The sequence below is a fragment of the Cryptomeria japonica genome, chromosome 4 (assembly GCF_030272615.1).
Source record: "Cryptomeria japonica chromosome 4, Sugi_1.0, whole genome shotgun sequence".
Classification (NCBI taxonomy): Eukaryota; Viridiplantae; Streptophyta; class Pinopsida; order Cupressales; family Cupressaceae; genus Cryptomeria; species Cryptomeria japonica.
In genome coordinates, this window is record NC_081408.1 from 779,767,082 (window position 1) to 779,781,240 (window position 14,159).

The following is a 14,159-nucleotide window of genomic DNA, read 5'->3' on the forward strand; positions in this document are numbered from 1 at the left end:
CGTAGCATTGCTAGCAAAGAATAATTGAAGAAAGCATGAGATATACACGATTGAGGTATGAGTATGATAAAATTAGACAAGCTGAGAGAAAGTTCTATGTGGATCTATGTACAACCTTAATGAAAGAATTCTTGGCGTAGACCACCTCACACGAGAGTTGGGAAGGTGAATGGCAAGGATCACGTAATTCAGATTTATTTTTGGACAGCTTGAAGCAATGACTTTTCCTGCTAGAGCAATATTCTGAAGACAAATGAAAATGAAGATTGTCAATTAGAACACATAAGGGACAGGAAGACAAAATTAAGAGATCAACGGGATGCAATAAACCATCCATATCTCATACCTAAGCAACAACATCTAAAATGCTACCGGTGTGATATTTTTCAATGAGTATTTTTATAGAACTCTAATCTTTCAAGAGTGTATTGTGAATGCAAGGGAATTAACCCAACTATGCCTTACGAAGAGCAGGGGAAAGTTGCCTTCGGATTAGCTTTGAATGAATATAAGGGTGCAGTAAAATTTGTAATATTCTTACAAAATGTTAATGTATACACCTTTCTTAGATTATAGGGTACTAGAGAGAATCTATCAAAGGAGAGGTCATACTTCCATAGAAGTGATGAAGGAACACCTTCAAGGAGAGAGGAAGGATAGGGGGGAGGAGAAAGGCGATAGGGGAAGTGGGAGGTTGGGTGGAGGGATGTTATTGAAGGACTAGAATCCTTGGTAAAGGAACAAGACCACCACCCCCCCCACAACTATAGATAGGGTGGAGAGTTGCCCTCGACACCCCCAGCCCCCATTAAGTTGAATAGTAGGGGCCCTCGGATAAGTAGGGCCTAGGAGGAGGTAGAGACACAAGCGGGGGCAGTTCCTTCAAGGAGAGAGGAAGGATAGCGGGGAGGAGAAAGGGGATAGGGGAAGTGGGAGGTTGGGTGGAGGGATGTTATTGAAGGACTAGAATCCTTGGTAAAGGAACAAGATCCCCCCCCCCCCCCCACAACTATAGATAGGGTGGAGAGTTGCCCTCGACACCCCCAGCCCCCATTAAGTTGAATAGTAGGGGCCCTCGGATAAGTAGGGCCTAGGAGGAGGTAGAGACAAAAGCGGGGGCGGTTGAGCGTACCCTTAGAAAAGTGTTGCCCCACTGTCTCCCCCACCCTCTTATATAGCGGGATAGGTGGATAGTTCCCTCCTTGCAGCCCCTCCACGCTTTAGAATAGTTACAGAGTAGGGCAGGGGCCACGGTTTGTGCTTGTTCAAAGATAGTTCAAGCATTAAGCTAGAATAAGGAATTATAGTTCAGGCCTAAGGCTAGCTTATTCTAGCCCCTTAGAATAGTAGGGCTAGCTTAATCTAGCAACTATTGAGTGCAAGCTGAACATCAAATGCAAAATCAAATGCAATAGTCCCAATTTTGAAGGTTTGATTGATGTTAAGGCATTGCAATGAGGGATGCAAAGTAGAATCTAGCTTGGAGCTCATCAAATTTTTGATGTTTCTCTAAGTGTTCACAAGAATGTTAAATTATCTTTGCATTCTTTGATAACAATGGGATGTGATAGCACTAAAATAATCCATCAATAGGAATTTTGAAGTCCAAGAAAAATTCACATTTTGTGTAGCTACAAAGGGTTGTTTGATATCAAATGATCTTGATATTTGTTGAATCAACATGGATTTTTCTTATAGCCCATAACTATCCTTGTACTCAACTTGGGTAGCAAAAATGAATCTATTTGAGTAGAGAACGGTGAATTGATAAAATAATTAAGTTTTTTGTGTTAGGATTTGAAATTATGTTCTATATTGAACCCCTACAAAACCTTCAATGTTTAGGATTGTCCTACATGCTTGATCTTGTTTGTCTATTGAATTGATTGTTGTCTTTATTGATCATATGTTTGTTGTTCAATTTGAAATAGAAGGGGAAAATTGAAAGTATTCTAAGACGTACAAAAAATCAAGGTAAGGCAAAAGGTTGTTAAAAAAGAAATAACTTAATTGACCTATTTGTTATAAATAAGTCATTTACATGTTTGCAACTTGTCCTCCTCTTCCCATTCTATTTGCTAGCAACAATTAGGAACAAATTTAGTCTTTATGAGTAGAAAATTAGGAAAGCCTTGGAGTGACAATAGTGAATAGTATCGACATGACAAATGTGAAAAATAACAAAAATAATGTGGCATAACATGCTTATTTTAATAAATTAGGGAAGAAATTGTTAAGTATATATATATGAGTGAACTAGCCCTTGTTTGTCATTCCATCCAATTAGCAACATTTTATGGTGATGTCCATAGAAATATTAGATGCAATCACATGTAGATTGTGCTTTAAGTGACAAAAGGACTCTACAAGTATACCATTTAAAGTTTTAAGTGGTAGAGACAACTTAATTGTGTGATCCAAGCCTTAAGGCTACAATAATAAGTTAAACTATACAACTAGGGACAGTAAGGATATCAAATATAAAAAAATAGTGTAATTGTGCATAATGATGCTGGTAGATGTGATGGAACCACATAACAAGAAAGAAGTTGATAATAGTAGTGAGTAAATTGTTGACCAAGGAACTTCAAACAACATAAACTACTATAATTGCACAACCAAAAAATAAATAACAATATGAATAAATAAATCATATGGTTGAATAAGTCTTCAATCGATGGGCACAAGAAATTGGCTTGATTGATTGAATGATTTTAATTACGTCCATGAGACAGTGCAATCTAAGGGACCAAAAGATCCAACATTAATCCATTTTCATGTGTCTTTCCATTTTGATGCTTCTATTATGCATCTTAATTAAGAAACTTGCAATAGTGTTGTCTCCTCAAATATCTCATTCAAACTATCCACCTATGAAATGTTTCCAAACTGAGTGTGAATGTCCTCGTATGTTGCACAATCAAGAATGAAATGTCATTCAGCTTCAAGCACCCCTTTGTTGTAGAAAATGCAGATTCATTCTTCCCCGTCTTCTTTGGGGACTATCTATCTTTCCATCGCACATCTAAGATGATGAGACACAGTCCTAAGTTGAGCCCTTAATTGTAGCCTTTAAATAAGCTTTCTTGTCATGTTCCCACAAGGGGTTTTGAACTTTTTGATATAATGTGCTTTGTTTTTTTGACCAATTTGTTTTGTTTGGACATGGCAATCTTGAATGTTTCTAACACATGCTTTTTTATCTCTTCGTTGGTATTAGGACATTCCTATGAATTAATATCCCATTTGTTCATCCACTTCTTGTTTTTCTTTATCCAAGTCTTCTTCCTACTCCTCGACAACCATTTTGGGCCAATGATGTTGATCCATGTCAACTTTATTAAAGCAGCTTAGTAAACGTATTATTGATGCTTCCATTGGAAACATACCCACTTCAACCAAAATAATCTCAGTAGATTTGACTTTAAGACTACTAGTGATTAAATGTTTTTGGATTCTTTCATATCCTCCCCATTTGAGGTTTGACATGCTACTCCCCCAAACCTCACACATATAGAGGACAACTGGCATGACCAACAAACCAAAAAGAGTTTTCTTGGTTTTTCAATCCCATAACACTGCTTTCCTACACCTATTCTAAAGTAGATAAGAAGCCCTCCATCCTCCTTAGATCCTCTTTATCATGCAAGTCTCCCAACTGATTCTATTCTAAAAATCAACTCCTAGACAATTGTATTCTTCCACTATCTCCAATGGGCTTCCCTCAAAGATAAATTCAACCTAACATTTCTTTATTTTCAAAGAGTATCATAATTTTTTTCTTGTTGGTGTTTACTTTCATTTTAACCTCTTGACAAAAGAACTCTAAAGCCTTCAAATGTTCTCTCAAACCATGAGAAAACTTTGCAATTAGAATAAGGTCATCTACATACAAAAGTAACTTCACCACAAAACTTGCCAAGTAGATGCCTTATCCCATGGTTTTGTTTAACCATTCTTCCAATTTATCAATATATAAACAAAACAACATGGGGGATAAAGGACATCCCTATTTGACTCCAATATCGCTACCAAAATACTTTGACATACCCTCTTTAGTTCTGATTTTGGCTCTAACTTGCTCATAAAGTTTGTGGACTTCTACTCTAAATTCATTTGAAATCTCAAGCTCCTCAATTTTATTCGAAAGCTTGGCCCTAGGAACAATGCCAAGGGCCTTTCTTGAATTCAGCAAAGCAAAAAAAAGGCTTCTCCACCTTGGGTGTCCCAAACCTTTTCAATGAAGTGTCTACGAGTGATTCAATGGTAAATGGTAGAGTGTTTTGGCCTAAAGTAGCCTATCCTTTTGCTCTTTTTCCTTCTTTTTCAGCCCACCTACTGATTCTACACTCAGTATTGCTCCCAAAAATTTTTCCATGGGGAGGATTGATCATAATAGTATGATAATTGGAAGGGTTATTTATATCCCCACTTTTGTAGATAGGAATAACAACACTAACTCATTCAATGGAGATTTTGCTTTGTGTGACGTTGTTAAAAAATCTCTTAATGTGTGGAGCAAGAAGTTTCATTCCCCATTTTAGGAATTCAACATGGAGCCCATCAATATCTTTGGCTTTACCACCAACTATATTTGTTTCCTTGTTTGATATCTTCTACGAAGAAGATCTTAGTTGATGTGTCAATCATGGGAGGGTTACTCTTCTCATGAACTCAGTCATAGAGAAGCTTCGCATAGTCTAGCCAATGGGCATTTGAGACGTTATTTTTGATATTTTCCTCTTTTGTTGTAGCTCTCTCCAAAAGACTTTGGGATTGTGCTTCCGCAAGGATATTAAATCTTTTCTCCTCAAAATCACATAGTTTTCCTTTTTCTATTTTATTAATTTTTCATATTTTAATCTAATTTCTTTGATTGACTCCTTCCTTTTAATGATCTTTTAACAGACTTACATTCTTCATCATACCAAGGATTAGTGGGAAAAAAGTTTGGTCTTATTCATAGTGTAGGGGAGGAGATTTGTCACCTCCAAGATGATGAATCCCTGAGGACAAACCAATCCACCGCTACCTCACTGAAACTGGCGCTAAGATGAGCCAGGGGATAACAAAACTAAAACTTATTCTAAAGCAAAAATAATTAACAACTTAAAGTACTAGAATAACAAAATGCGGAAATGTGAATTGACAAAATAACACAGAGTTTGAAATAGATCATACCATAGGGTCAGGGAGCTCTCAGGTTTTGGACGCCAACGCGACGCGCTGTCATCTGAACAACCAAAAATCACAGAATCTTCCCAAAAGCCTGCAGTGACTCATTTCCACTACACAGAACCTATTCGTCACCTGCACACATGGAGATGGGGGGAAATGTTGGGGTTGTATAGGGGCCTGCCTCAGTCAGACCCCTGTTTAGGTGTTTCCATCGCCACGGACAACCAGATAGATAAATTGGAATAGATGATAATTGGAAAAAATATAAATAGAAACTATACTCCACTTAATGAAAGCAAACCTCTATTGAAAGCAAATAAAATAATAAATCAGTAAGTTGAATGCACCTAGATAATAGATACACCCAAAGATGCAAAAGATATATTGCACGCAATGATAAAATAGAAAGATAAATGATAAAGAGAAGACGAGGCATGCAACCAAACCCCCCTTTTCAAGATACGAGCGTGACGAAGCTCAAGATGTGTGCGTATTGGTAAGATCGTTACAAGATAATCGCAAGATTGATGTAACTTGGTAGTGTTGGTAGAGCCTTCAAGAGAGCATCAAGAGATCAAGAGAGAAATAAGAGCTGCGAGAGCCAAATGAGAGCACAGCACATAGAACCCAAAAGGGAACCCCTCCAAATGAGCAAGGAAGAGTTTTTAAACTCAAATGGAGCACAGAGAGTCGTTACGGCCGAAGGTGAGCCAAAGGACACGCGTCGACCAACATCCGATTCACTACAAGATTCGAGATACCATGGACTTATTGAGACATTAGCGTGGCATGCAAACTTTAGCACATCGTGCTTCCATCCTACCAAAGATAGGCCCAAATGGGGTTTGAGGGAAAATGGAGGCACTTTGTCTTTGAGGCTCATGATGCCAAAATAATAAAATTTTGATGATGAATTTGTCATTAATGCACCAAGTGTTATGCGTAAGTGTCAAATGCACTAGGCACAATTTAGGACACTACATTTTGCCCCCACTTTAGTGGATTGATCGACTCGAGGGATCAAGGACACTAAAGTAGTTTTAGAAAGAAATTCATTAAGTCCATGCAGTGCAATAAATACTTAGCCCAAAAGGATACTATAGAGGTCGTAGAGGTCGAGTTAGCAATCATGGACGATGCCCCCGAGTCTCCACGAGAAACCACAATGTTCAACATGATGAATTTCATACTACAAAAGTTGAAAACTTGTCAGTATGAAAAATAGAGGAAACTACTTTGGCGAGAAGAATGCTTAAGAGCGTTAGTATGGATAGAAGAGGAAAAATCTTATTTTAAAGACGTATATGCCCCCTTGTGTTTTGCCCTCAATAAGGTGGGTAAAATAGGAAAGAAAATGAGCCAAAATTGTCCCAAAATGAGTAAGAAAAATTTTGGGCAAAAATTAGGCTATATACTCAAGAGTGGGCCCCAAGAAGTGACACAGTCAAGGCAGGGAGATCTAATTAAGGACAACCCAACCTTGCAACTTAAAACATAAACCATGCAAAGCATACCACTAACCGGTAACAAGGTGCCAGAAACAACAGAAAGAACAACCGGTAACAACACAGAACACATAACCAGTAAACAATGTGAATGAATCTTATTACAATCTGGAGAATTATACATGCCACATGTTGGATCGCAGTCCAAGATACAAACAATGCTTACAATACAATTACAAGATCCGCAGATCATCTATACATCAAGTCGGCTTTCAGTAATAGTCTGTCAGTTCTATCCTAATCTGGACCTCAGCCTTCGGGCCTCAGTCCTACCGAATCATAAGCTTGTTGGTTCTACATCTTCGCTCAATCTCAAAGCTCTGTCTTCAATCTTCTAACTTCTCTCTGTGTCTTCAAATGATTCACAAGCTTCCATTTATACCATCTGCAAATAATTACAACTCAATCAAGTCGGCCCAAAGATCGACTGGTTCATGAAACGTACAATAGTAACATGTCGGCTCAATCACTCAAGAACAACTCCAAAGCACAAAACAATGCACAGACTTGCGGGAATATTGGCCAAGGCCTAAATCAACACATCAAATGATCCGCAAGTCACGGAGATCAACCACAACCCGAAATCATCTTCACTCAACATACAACCAGGCCAATCGATAAGAACACACCAACTAAGACAATACCAGAATCCACATCTTACCGGAAACAAGGCCAAAAGATATGAAACTCGACCATGATAATGACCATGAACACAAGGGAATAAACCCAAAACCACAATGCTAAACACTCAAACATGAAGAAATGCCACACTCTCAAGCAATTCCATTGAAATTTGCCCAACCAATAAGAACTAGACCAGTGCTCTTGTATCAGACTCTCGGGGTTAATTGAAAAGTGAGTCCCATCACTTGATTTGGTTTGACAATCGGTCAGTAGGTACTTTTAGTTGCCTTAGGGATTCGACGATCTAACCACAGCTCTCGGTTACCTCTCCACGACGATCTACCGATACAAACTGCAGCCTGCCTCAATTAGCGATCTGTTCAGGTCTCTGCCCACTAACGACCTCAAGCTCAAGTTCTAGGATCAACGGTCTACTTGCAAACCTTGCTCTACCTCACATTCGGCGATATGAACAAGTCCACAAGTTGCCTCAATCTTCTCTCCAACCAACCGGTGCACAAACAACACTTTATCCAACAATAGGTTTACGAACTAGCTCTAATACCATTTGACGCAGTTAAGGCAGGGAGATCCAATGAAGGACAGCCCAACCTTGCAGCTTAAAACATAAACCATGCAAAGCATACTGGTAACCGGTAACAAGGTGCCAGAAACAACAAAAAGAACAACCGGTAACAACACAGAACACATAACCGGTAAACAATGTGAATGAATCTTATTGCAATTTGGAAAATTATACATGCCACATGCTGGATCACAGTCCAGGATACAAACAATGCTTACAATGCAATTACAAGATCCGCATATCCTCTATACATCAAGTCGGCTTCTCGTAACAGTTTGTCAGTTCTATCCTAATACGGACCTCATCCTTCCAATCTTAGTCCTACTAGATCAAAAGCTTGTCAGTTCTACATCTTCACTCAATCTCAAAGCTTTGTCTTCAATCTTCTAACTTCTCTCTGTGTCTTCAAATGATTCACAAGCTTCCACTTATACCATCTAGAAATAATTACAACTCAATCAAGTCGACCCAAAGACCAACCGGTTCATGAAACGTGCAATAGTAACATGTCAACTCAATCACTTAAGAACAAACTCCAAAGCACAGAACGATGCACAGACCTCCGAGAATACTAGACAAGGCCCAAAGAAACACCTCAAACGATCCGCAAGTCACGAAGATCAACCGCAACCCAAAATCATCTTCGCTCAACATACAACCAGTCTAACCGGTAAGAACACACCAACTGAGACAATACTAGAATCCACATCTTACCAAAAACAAAGCCAAAAGCTATGAATCTCGAACATGATAACGACCATGAACACAAGGGAATAAACCCAAAAGCACAATGCTAAGCACTCAAACATGAAGAAATGCCACACTCTCAAGCAATTCCACTAAAATTTGCCCAACCGGTAAGAACTAGACCGGTTAGAAGCAATTAGGATGTTTCTAGCTTACTCTGCCTACAAGGGCTACAAAGTGTACCAAATGGATGTAAAATCTGCTTTTCTAAATGCAAACTTGGAAGAAGAAGTATACATGGAACAACCGGAAGGATTTTTGTTGCATGATGATTAGACATTTGTATGTCGGTTAAAGAAAGCTCTGTATGGTCTAAAGCAAGCCCCCAGAGCATGGTACTCAAGATTAGATTTGTATCTAAAGGAGCGGGGATTCAAAAAGGGAAGTGTTGACAGCAATTTGTACATAAGAAAAGATGGGACTTACATGATTATTGTGGTTGTGTATGTAGATGACATCATCTTTGGTGGCAACAAGGATACTCTCTGCAAAGAGTTTGCTGATCAGATGCAGTCAGAATTTGAGATGTCAATGCTTGGTGAATTCACTTACCTCCTTGGCTTGCAGATACTACAGAAAGATGAAGGAATCTTTATCTCACAGGTCAAGTATGCAAAGGATATGCTGAAGAAATTCCAACTGGAAGATTGCAAACTAGTAAGTACTCCCATGGTGACTGGCAGCAAATTAAGTAAGAATGATGAATCACCAGTAGTGGATCAGAATTTGTATAGATCCATGATAGGCAGTCTACTATATCTAACTGCTTCAAGACTAGATATTGTTCAGGCAGTATGTATGGTGGCCATATTTCAAGCTGCACCAAAGCAGTCACACATGAATGTTAGCAGAATTTTTAGGTATCTACAAGGAACGCTCAGTTATGGTTTGTGGTATCCTAAACAAGGAAATTTTATTTGGGAAGCATACACTGATGCCGATTGGGTAGGGTGTATTGATGATAGAAAGAGAACAAGCGGTGGTGCATTCTTTCTGGGTGACCGATTGGTCTCATGGCATAGCAAGAAGCAGGACTTAGTCTCCCTATCTATTGCTCAAGCCGAATACATTGTTGTTGCTACATGTTTCTCTCAGGTGCTTTGGATGAAGCAGACTCTCAAATATATCCAAGTGGACATCACTGATTCCATTCTCATCCGGTATGATAATTCAAGTGCCATCAACATAGCAAAGAATCTAGTCATGCATTTGATCTAGAACAAAGCACATTCCAATCAAATACCACTTCTTCATAGAGAAGGTTGAAGGACAAGAGGTAAGAATGGATTATGTTCCTACTGGTGAACAAGTAGCTGACATTTTCACCAAACCACTATCGGTCAGCATGTTTGAGTACCTTCGACACAAGTTGGGAGTTGTATCATTTACCTAAGAAGGTTTGTGTGGTTCAGGGGGAGCATTGTGTGGTTCAAAGGGGGAGTGCACAAGTACCCTTTGTCATTGTGTCAAAGGGGGAGAAATGTACCGGTATGGAGTGGAATGTGAGAAGTTGACATCAATGCCAAAGGGGGAGATTGTTGGCATTTTGGCACTTAGTTGTCATTGATGTCAACTGGTGGAAATTGAGCATGGTAGATGGCTGCCTGGATAATGATGAAGAGGCAAAATGTTAAGATGTACATCCGGTACAGGATGCTATACCGGTCAATAGGTGAAGAACACTCTATTGGAAAAGGTTTTTACCGGTATGTGTTTGTCGGTCTGACTGAACATTGGAAAGTCGTGTCTTGATTAGTGTGAAGCTGAGGAGGCAAGTAGGGTGTGGTTGGTGAAGCTTCATCCGCAGGGTCGATGAAACAGATATTTGCCATTAATGAAGGAACCACAAATCAAGGGATTGCATCAGATTGATTGTGGCTCGAGGAAGAAGGAATGATAGAGGAAGATCAGGGGAGTAGTTGGCACCTAGATTGAAGCAAAAAGATCGGATCGAAAGAATACCTCGAGAAGGAAACAACAAAAGCATTAATAGCAATTTGATAGATGTAAATCTATATAAAGGAACGTGTTTCCCCTGTCCGAAAAACGTGTCTTAAAAGGCACAGAATGACGGAGTTGAACTGATGGATTTCAAAGAGTTTAGATCTTGCAAGATCTGACTTGATTTGATTTTCCTCGAGGATGGTGAAGAAACCCTAACCGCCTGGATTTTGAATTGTTTTGGCGGGAAATCATCTTATAAGAAAATAGAGCAATGTGCAGAAGATTGATGATGTTGCAGTAAAGAAAGTAGTGTGGAGAGGAGTTGGAAGAAGAAAATTTGAGAAGGGATTTCGATCAAGTTATAGTGTGAGCAAGCAGGCAAACCGGTCAGAGGATCCTACCAGTAGTTTCATAGTCGAGCAATTGAGCCTTATCGATAAGGTGTGACAGAGAAGGCATCATCCCACTGTGACACAGTGTACTGAGAGACTATGTGTGAGAAGGAGAGAAAGATAACAAAAAGTTAATTGATTCAAGAGTTACAGAATTCATTTTCAGTAAGAAGCCTAAATTGTACTCAAATAGTATTTCAATATACATTGCCAAGTTGGAGCTTGGTGCAGGGGTTAGTGCTCCTTGGGTTGGTGCCCTAAACTTTGTAACTGTGTTTTACTGTGAGGCAAGATTGGAGCAGTAGTCTTCAACAACTTTTCTCACCAAGGTTTTTCCCATATTGGGTTTTCCTCATAAATCTGGTGTTGTGATTTGGTTGTGTATGCATGATCCCTTTGCCCTTCTTTCTTATTAAACCGGTTTGATTGTCTATGTGATTAAGTAAATAATTGATATTCTCAAGTTAGATCAGAAAAAGAATAGACCTAGGAACCATTGATTCACCCCCCTCTCTGTGGTACTCTGTGTTCAACATACCTAAGATTGTGAAACCTCATAATCTGGTATATAAGTAATGTCAAATGGGAAAGCAAGTTAGAACAACATTTAAGAGCATTTCTGAGAAATCCAATAATATTCTTGATTTAATTCATACTGATTTATGTGGTCCAACAAGAACAAGAAGTCTTGAGGGTGATAGATACTTTATGCTAATAATTGATGATTATTCTAGAATGTGTTGGGTTACTTTTCTTAGGGAGAAATCAGAAGCTTTTGGAAGATTCAAGATATACAAGACAATGGTAGAAAATGAAACTAGTAAGAAAATCAAATGTTTGAGATCTAATCAAGGAGGAGAATTCACATCTAGGGAATTCAATGCATTCTATGAAGATAATGGAATCAAAAGACAACTATCAGCACCCTAGACACCCCAGAAGATTGGAGTTGTGGAAAGGAAGAATAGAACTATACTTGATGTAGAGAGAACCATGATGATGGAAGCAAATCTACCTCATATGTACTGGAGAGAAGCAATGAATACAACGGTCTATACTTTCAACAAAGTTCACATCAAAGGTGAAACCAGTAAGACCCCTTATACTCCTACTCTTAAATATTTCAAAATATTTGGAAGAAAATGCTATATTAAGAGAGATGAGTCTATTGGAAAATTTGATCCTAGAAATGTTGAAGGTGATGAATACTAAGAGGGGAGGGGGGGGGGGGGGGGTGGGGCGGTGAATTAGTATGCCAAAAATCTTTGCACTTAAACACTTTGCAAGACTAACAGTAAACCGGTAAAACAATTTAGCAAACAAACCGGTTAACAAATATGCAAACGAAATAGCTAATAATGCATTCACCCACAAAAGCACAAGCACCATAACACAAGAGATTTTGATGTGGAAACCCAAATGGGAAAAACCATGGTGAGATGGAACTCACAAGTAATTATCTGCAGAATAGGAACCAGACCGGTTAAGGTCAGACCGGTTAAGGTCTTACAATGTTCTTTACCAGAACAGATCCTGTTAGTAATCTCAATCTCTGTTAGGAGATAAGTCCGATTAAAAACTACCTTGCTAGAGGATTTTAGATCCATAGATGTGAACCACCTTGTTAGAGGATTTACAAAAGGCTTTTGGGCCTACCCGGTTAAGGGCTATAGACTTGTCAAAGATGTGAATAATCAACAAGTGCTTGATCTAGCTAGTTGCACAGACTGCTTGGTTAGATCCTTGGTAGCTCGTTCATAATGCACTCCAGCATTACTTCAGTCTTCTACACATTCATATTCTCTCCAACACCTCAATCACCTTAAACCCTAGCAACAACATAAACTTTCGCTATATCCACATCAACAACATAAAACCCTAGACATGATGTCCTTATAAAGGAATCTGATTTCATGTCGGTCCAATAAAAGATTACATTACAATTTCCTAGGTTCAATGAATCTGGACATACTTGGTACCATGACACAAAAAGCACCGTTAATGTGTCGGCACCGTCAAACAATCGGTGGATGGTAACTCATCACAAAATGCCGATTGGTAACTCATCACAAAGTATTACCGGTTCATACAAAATGTCGGTTGCCGATTTGACAAAAATGAAGATTGGTAAAAATGTGTTAAGCCGCTTTAATCCCTCGTACCGCTTGGGATCTACGAACCGCTTGGGGTCAACATGCCACTTCAGACCAAGAAACACATTCTGCAAAACATCAATAGTCTAAAGACTATAATTCAACATACCGGTTGGAACAAATACCGGTTGTGCTCTAACTTATACATATAAAGAGGATCTCAATGCAAGTATGTGTCCATCAATGACAATCACAACATAAACATAAAAAATGCCAACAATCTCCCCCTTTGGTATTGATGGCAACACTTAGGAAAATAAAATTTTGACATTTAAGTGTTCTACAACAAAATCATGCCATTAGCAAAATTGCTCCCCCTAAGCATATACACTATCCCTTTAACAATACAATGTATAACACTTTTGCATATAGAGCATAAACATTGAGATATTCAAAGCATATAATCAAAATTTTGATTACCAGATACTTCTCCTAATAGAATTCTTCTCCCCCTTTTCCAACAATGACAAAGTATAGCTGAACAACCCTGTTTTCATTTGATATTAAAAATAATAAAAGTTTATGACAACAAGGAATGATACTTGTCAAAAACAGATTTAAAGTCCTGCAAGAATTGTTTCATCGACAAAGATCAGGACTCAAGTAGGGAGGTGGCTACTTCTTGCTCTGTCTACATCTGGGAGACCTGTTCTTCCATGGCATCAATTGTGCTCATCTCTTGTGTAACTGTTAAGGCATCCAAGTTCAAATAGCACTTCTGAAGAATTTGCAATCGTGGGAGTAGAACCAGTTGTAGCTCTTGCAAATCTCTAGACTGAGTGTTGATCTCTTGCTCCATTTTTGCTGACTGGATGTGAAATCGGTGAACGGTTTGCCCATAAGTTGTAAAGGAATCATAAGGCGGTTTGAATGTGCTCAAGTAGGACTGCAAGTTCGTTTCAAGTTTTTGCTTTTGAGCTAGCACATCATCATAGAATAGATGGTGTTGGCAGATCTTGCTGAGTAGCAGATTCCCCTCATCTAGAGCATCCCTTATATCCTTTTATTCTTTCTTCAGTTCAGTCCGGAG